Genomic DNA, 8,201 nt, shown 5'->3' with positions numbered 1-8,201 from the left:
ACCATATGCAGGTTCTTTGTGATTTTGATTGTCTTCTGTCTGGGATTATCAGGGTTGACATAGCAACTGGGCAGGGCTCCTGTGGATGTGCTGGGATGGTGAAGGGATTATGGCTGACCAGAACCAAGCCCCCCTTTGATAGTCCATGTCATATGGAGTAAAATAAAAATGGAACAGTGCAAATCCGATGTATGGTTTATTTTCTATGAATTTACAACAGAAATGTGGCGTATGCAGTGTGTGAGTGTGAGTGTGTGAAGTTTGTGCAAACAGAATGATTGGGGTGGGGGGTTCCTGCTACACTTAGAAGCAAGACCTTTTAACTTCTATAGGGCTTACTCCCAGATAATGGCTGGAATCACATGAGGCGAGGCGTGTATCCCAAGTTGATGATGATGTGATATGCAGTCCTATGACTACTCAGAAGTAAATTGCATTGTATTAAATGGTGCTTATCTACCCCACCCCCAAAGTTAATCTGGTTTGGGATTGCAGCCTTGACTAGGAGATAAGAATGGCTTTGCTGAATCAGCTGTCCCTAGAGAATTCTGCTTGCTGCTTGTTTACAGCAAAACAAGGACAACAAAACCAAGAGAGTTAAAAAAAACGAACAAACCAACCGATCACACACTTGTTATTTCAGCCCAAGTTGTGCTGATCTTGAGTCTTACTTTACCATATACATGGTGTGAGTGAGAGTGTGTATACACATGCATGGCAATGGAAGGGGAGTTGTGTGCAGTGGGGTCAGAGGGAAGTGAAATGCCAGAAACACAGATAGGGACCATTCAAATTAAGCTATAATTTAGGCAGAATAAGCACAGGGACCCTCTAGAACAGCAGTAGGCTATGACATAAACCGTATTGGTAATGGTGAGTGAATTTACATCTGCAAAGCATTCAGACCCAAGTCACAGAATTGTAGAGTTGGAAGGGACCCCAAGAGTCATCTTGTCCAACCCCTTGCAATGTAGGAATCTCAACTAAAGCATTCATGGCCATCCAACCTCTGCTTAAAAATGGTACACAAGTGGCTCTCTCTATGTGTATGTAAGTGACCCAAAAGAACACCATGAAATACTTAGACTAGCCTTCCCTGTGCTTGGGTCCCCAGGTACTGCTGGACTACTTTCCCCATCACCCCGGGGATTGGAGATTAATATATTATTAATAACAATGATAATGTTGCCCCCGGGGATTGGATAGTAATGCAATATTGATGATGAAAATGATAATAATAACTGCAGTCCAACAGCATGTCTGTCATGTGTTTTTTTTTAATATTGTGCTTCTCCCAAGTAGTTCAGGACAGTGTACATGCTTTCTTCCTCACTCCTTTTCTCCTGACAACCTCCCTGTGAAGGCAGAGACAGATCCAAGGTCAACCGGCTTCATGGCAGGGGATCTGGACCTCTTGCCACCCCAGTATGGCACTCTAGCCCTGGGGTTGGGAAACTTCCTTTCCTTTTTGTAGCCCTGAGGCAACATGCCCTGGTGAGGAACCTTCCAGAAGCCATGTGCCAGTGACGGGCAGGGCCAGAGGCAGAAGCAAGCATAGCAATGGGGGTTATGTTCCACCTATACAAAACCAAGAGGATTCTACACACACACACGCGCGCGCGCACACACACACACACACAAAGTGCTCAACAGCTCAGGCTGTAGTGGCCCCAGGGGCTTCAGCAACCCCCTCAAGGCCGGCGAGCCAAGACTCACTATACATGAATTACACTGAATGTCTTCAATACTTGTAATGTGCTGGGGTGAAGCCCTGGAGACAACAGCACTGAGCTGTATGGACCAGTAGTCTGGCATGGTGTAAATCAGACTATGCGTCTAACTGTATAACATAATTATGAACAAGGAAGAACTGGAGCAGAATGGTACAGCATTTGCCTTGCATTCATTCAAGCTCCACGGAGAGCTGGGAACGAACGTGAGTGAGCTCTATGCACTGTTGGTCTGATTTAGTGTAAGGCAGCTTCCTATGTACATGAGGACATAAGAACATTACTAAATATGGCCAATGGCCCATCTAGTTCAGCCTCCTGTTTTCACAGTGGCTGACCAGATGCTCCAATGGGAAACCCGCAAGCAAGATGCAAGCACAAGAGCAGCTCTCCTCTCCTGCGGCTTCCAGCAACAGGTAATTCAGAAGCATTTCTCCCTCTGACTGTGGAAGAAGAGCAGAGCCATTGTGACTGGTAGTTGCTTATCTCATATCTTACAGATTAAATGCCCTCCAGTGAATCCAAATAAAATAAATAAGGCACCAGACACTTTGGGCAATTCCACTTTTCTGTCTTCTGCTTCCGAGGTTGTGAAACTAGATCTAACCACTACAACTCTTCTTTTGGATTCCTCCTCATCATCTTGTTATTGACTTTTTCTCTCCTCCTACCTGGTATCTGTTGCCTTGCCTGTAATTATAGTATGAGAGCATCCTGGGGGAATGGATCTGGTGCCTGAGGCTTTGCTGCCAGAGACCCTTGCGAGAGTCAGTCTAGAGGATAGGGGAGAGAAGGAAAATGAATTAATTCCCTCTCACTATCATACAGTATATATTAAGGCTTAAGGCCATAACAGAATCTTTGGTGGAAGATTCAGAACACATAAAGTACTTAACATAGCACATAGTTAAACTATGGAACTCATTTCCACAGGAGGTAGTGATGGCTTTAAAAGAAGATTGTGATAGAAGAGGACTGGAAAAAATTTAAGGACTATTTACAAAAACAATATAAGTTGTATGAATGTTAAGAACTTGCATGATTTGGAAATTTTAGCTTCAGCAACTAGATTTGGTGAACAGGAAATTAAGTTATAAGTAAGAAAAAGTTGAAATTTAAAGTAATATTATGTTTAATTCAAGGTATAAGTAAATGATAAAAAGCACTTTAAATTTAGAAATATAATATTTGAAAGATACAAAGTAAGGCACGAAACAAGGTAATAATTTGCTGATATTTTTATTGTAAAGAACGCAGGGAGAGGGAGATGTGGGGAAGTCCAGTTGGATATGTAAAAACGTTTTTGAAAGTTGGATGTTTTCTTTTTTCTTTCTTTTTCCTTTTACTTCTTTTCTATATTTCTTATATTTCTGACTTTGTACCTGAAAAATGTAATAAAAATATTTTAAAAAATAAAATAAAAGAAGATTGTGGAGGCAGTGCATAGCCATTATGGCTAGTAGCCTTCAATAGCTCTTTCTTCCATGAATTTGTCCAATCCACTTTTAAAGCCACCTCGGCTGGTGGCCACTATTGCCTCCAGTGGGAGTTCCAGGCCCATGTGTGAAAGTGTGGAATTATGCACCGTGGCAATCCTGTAAATAAAACCCAGATATCTGCATCAAATTGTTACCTGTTTACTAGAAGTATGTAGGGTCTTTGTGGGATGAACAAAGCCTGCAGGGTTATTTATTTACCCTCGGGCTGCCTAATCCTTCCCAGTTCATTTGCGTTCTGACACAGAGCCGCCCAAATTGATACAAGCCATCTTGCTAGCTGCCACTACTTCTGTATTTATAAATAGGCAGCTGGAAAGAACTCTTGTAAAAAGAGCTTTTTTTAAAAAAATACTCTGGTAGCATCAGCCAATGTTGTAGTATGAGTGGGTGAAGAGTGAATCACCTACAAGGCACAAGGTTGTAATTACAAGGTAAAGCTGAATGGAAACCAGCGTTTGCATAGCATTATAAGGGAATAAAAAGGAGGAAAACTACAAAACATTAAACCCATATATGTATGTGTATAAATAGCATGCATATACCAGGGTCTGCCATCCCTGCCTCCAACACACATCAACCTTCATGCCTCCATACCTAGGCAAGCCCTTCTCCTTGCATAACCCCTCACTCATTGATCCTTTTGCTGCTCATCCCACCCTTCCCTTCAGAGAGGGCTTTTCTGCAGCAAAGTTTAACATCACAGAGCAGTTTGACATACCGCTCTGCGAAGCACCCTCACATTAAACAGCTTGCCTGGGTCGCCCCCTACCCCACGCTGCTTGTTTACCTCTGCCATCAAACTGCAGTGGCCAGCTTCACGTTTGCAATAAGTCAGAAGGTTTGTGCCCCTCAGCAGCAGCAATGTATTGCATCCATGTTTTAATCAACTGCTACTAAAAGTTTATGTACATTTAAAAAACAAGAAGGGGGTTCCCAATACAAGTAACAAAATAAAGCTACAGGAATGAAATTAGTAAATATGTCTTTAAGTATAAACAGGGACATGGGTGGCACTGTGGGTTAAACCACAGAGCCCAGGGCTTGCCGTTCAGGTCAGTGGTTAGAATCCCCGCGATGGGGTGAGTTCCTGTTGCTCAGTCCCTGCTCCTGCCCACCTAGCAGGTCAAAAGCACGTCAAAGTGCAAGTAGATACCATAAATGAAGGGGAAATGTGTGTACGTCCTATGGAGAAAATGCAGACTCCTTGGCTTCAGCGATAGCAACGCGAAGCCTCCAAAGTGCAGAGGGAGAGCACCCCCTGCGCTCCGGAGGCTTCGTGTTGCTTTCGCTGAAGCCCCCGGAGCGCAGTGTGAACTCCCGCTGTGCTCTGGGAGCTTCAGGCAGCTATCCACAAGCCTTCGGAGTGCAGCAGGAGTTCCCACTGTGCTCCGAAGGCTTGAGGATAGCCGCCTGAAGCCTGGAGAGCGAGAGGGGTCGGTGCACACCGATCCCTCTTGCTCTCCGGCTTCGCTTCGCTGGAGAGGCGCTGCACAGTTTCCCCTCTCTGCACAGCGCCCCTCCAGCGAAGTGGGAGGAGAAATGGAAGGGGCTCCATTTCTCCTGCCGCTTCGCTGAAGGGGCGCTGAGCAGAGAGGGGGAGAATTCCCCCCCCCCCCGTTCTCCCGCTCCTATGATCCGGTGCATCCTATAGAGCGAAAAATACAGTAAATAGGCACCGCTCCAGTGGGAAGGTAAACAGCATTTCTGTGCGCTGCTCTGGTTCGCCAGAAGTGGCTTAGTCATGCTGGCCACATGACCCGGAAGCTGTACGCTGGCTCCCTTGGCCTACAGAGCGAGATGAGCACACAACCTCAGAGTTGGTCACGACTGGACCTAATGGTCAGGGGTCCCTTTACCTTTATAAGCAAACAACAAAGTCACTATTAAGTAGTGGGTTGACAAAGCAGATGACAGAGATTTCTCCAATTGGTTCTTTATAGTAAGCTGGAATGGAACTGAACAGCTCAGCCAGCCTGCTTTTATAGACAGCTGGCTGTCAACATTGTAACAACAACACCCCAGGGTTTCCCAACTAAATTAACTGACGTGGACCTGAGTGAAAACTATATGCACTATACCCCTGGTGGCCAGGGTGAGAACTTCAATACATAACAGTCACAGTATATAATTATATACCTGGGCGGTCCAACTTTTCATGCCAAGTGAACCGCAAAAGTACTTTGACATGGAACCTGTGGTCTGCACACTGCCTTGTTGCATGTGGGGGTGGGGAGAGGCCAAAGTTTGACAATCCCCATAGCCCTTGTGCTGCCTTCCCAAAGCTGACTAAGTGAGGCACTGGGCTTTGGGAAGGAGGTGTGAAGCTTTGACAGGATCCAAGTCCTCCCTCCTCCTTCCCAAAGCTGGGAAAGCGCTAACTAGGTTTTGGGAAGGAGACAGAATTCCAGGAGCCAGTCAGAGCCCTCATGCCATAATCACAAAGCAGTGGGAGGGCTGAGGGTGTGGTTAGTTGTCAAGGGCCACTGAAAAAGGCTTTGAGAGCTGTTGAAACACCCTGTTATATACAAATATGTAATTTACTACTGGGTGAGTGTATAAAAGAGTGCTTGCTGGTGAAAATTGACTATTATTGGACCACAGTAATTGGAAATCACAATATTTATAGCACTTTCATTATACAGCTGTCAGTAAATGCTGAATACCCACCTGTCTTTTGACACTTGAGAGGTATATTTTTTCGACACACCAGATTTTTGTAATTTTAAGTTGCTTTAAACAGTTTTTAATATTGTGTGATATCATATTTTAATATTCATGTTGTTTTATTTGCTATAACCTGCCCTGGGACCTTAGGGTGAAGGGAAGATAATACATTGTAACAACAACAACAACAACAACAACAGGCATCAGAGCATCCAATAGAACTCAGCAGGGTTTGACATTCACCTGAAAGATGGGGAAAATTATAGAAAACTGAGGGGAAAAGGAGTCTTTAGCTGTCATTCATACACATTTTCCATTGGTTGAAAAAATATGAAGAGTTTTAATGATGGATAATTTGGCTTATCATCTGGAGAATAGTTTTGTTTACTTGCCTTGCGCTGTTTGAATCATTTCAGTTTATTGTATACAATGAACTTTTTTTATCACATGGTGACCATTTCTTTCTTTCTTTCTCTCTCTCTTGCTACATTCATTGCATTATGTATAATCTTTGTATTTATTATGGTAATCTTTGTATGAAATGTTCCTTTCATATTTCCGATTTTCTTGAACAGATTTCTGGTTCTTCCCATTCTGTTGTTTTCCTCTATTTCTTTGCATTGCTCGTTTAAGAAGGCCCTCTTGTCTCTCCTTGCTATTCTTTGGAAATCTGCATTCAATAATAATAATAATAATAATAATAATAATAATAATAATAATAATTTATTATTTATACCCCGCCCATCTGGCTGGGTTTCCCCAGCCACTCTGGGCGGCTTCCAAAAGAATATTAAAATACTATGATACATCAAACATTAAAAGCTTCCCTAAACAGGGCTGCCTTCAGATGTCTTCTAAAAGTCTGGTAGTTGTTGTTCTCTTTGACATCTGGTGGGAGGGCATTCCACAGGGAGGGCGCCACTACCGAGAAGGCCCTCTGCCTGGTTCCCTGTAACTTAGCTTCTCGCAGTGAGGGAACCGCCAGAAGGCCCTCGGTGCTGGACCTCAGTGTCCGGGTAGAACGATGGAGGTGGAGACGCTCCTTCAGGTATACAGGACCGAGGCCATTTAGGGCTTTAAAGGTCAGCACCAACACTTTGGATTGTGCTCGGAAACGTACTGGGAGCCAATGTAGGTCTTTCAAGACCGGTGTTATATGGTCTCGGCGGCCATTCCCAGTCACCAGTCTGGCTGCTGCATTCTGGATTAGTTGTAGTTTCCGGGTCACCTTCAAAGGTAGCCCCACGTAGAGCGCATTGCAGTAGTCCAAGCGGGAGATAACCAGAGCATGCACCACTCTGGCGAGGCAGTCCGCGGGCAGATAGGGTCTCAGCCTACGTACCAGATGGAGCTGGTACACAGCTGCCCTGGACACGGATTTAACCTGTGCCTCCATGGACAGCTGTGAGTCCAAAATGACTCCCAGGCTGCGCACCTGGTCCTTCAGGGGCACGGTTACCCCATTAAGGACCAGGGAATCCCCCACACCTGCCCGCCTCCTGTCCCCCAGAAACAGTACTTCTGTCTTGTCAGGATTCAATCTCAATCTGTTTACCGCCATCCAACCTCCAACCGCCTGTATCTTTCACTTTCCTGTATCTTTCACTATCTCCCTTGCATTTTGCTTGCCTTCTCTCCCCCACTATTTGTAAGGCCTCGTTGGACAGCCACTTTGCTTTCTTGCATTTCTTTTTCATTGGGATGGTTTTAGTTGCTGCCTCCTGTATAACGTTGCGAGCCTCCACTCATAGTTCTTCAGTCACTCTGTCCAGCAAATCTAAATCCTTAAACCTGTTCCTCACTTCCACTGTGTATTCATAAGGGATTTGGTTTAGATTGTATCTTACCGGCCCAGTGGTTTTTCCTAGAAGGAAAGGAAAAAAGAGAGGGAGGGAATCAAATTGGCTCCAAGCCAAAGGCCAGGTGGAACAGCTCTGTCTTACAGGCCCTGCAGAAAGAAATCAGATCCTGCAGGGCCCTGGTCTCATGAGGCAGAGCGTTCCACCAGGCCGGAGCCAGAGTTGAAAAGGCCCTGGCTCTGGTTGAAGCCAATCATGTATTGAAGCTGTGGATAACCAAGCACCAGTTTACATATTTATGTGTCTGTGTCAGTGTTCAAAACTCTAACTGTTTTAGGCACATTTTGCGACAGGTAATTTCATTAGTGTGAGCAGTTTCTGAGCTCTGGGCGCAGTACCCAAGATTTCAGATTAAAACTGCAGTGGAAGGAAGGAAGACCTTGTTCTGCCTCCACTTCCATCTACTCTCTGAAGACTGGAGAAGAGACCCTCTTAAGAATATTAGGAGG

Source organism: Podarcis liolepis (genome assembly GCF_965112155.1).
Source record: "Podarcis liolepis genome assembly, chromosome: Z".
Taxonomy (NCBI): domain Eukaryota; kingdom Metazoa; phylum Chordata; class Lepidosauria; order Squamata; family Lacertidae; genus Podarcis; species Podarcis liolepis.
Note: the sequence above shows the minus strand (reverse complement) of the source record.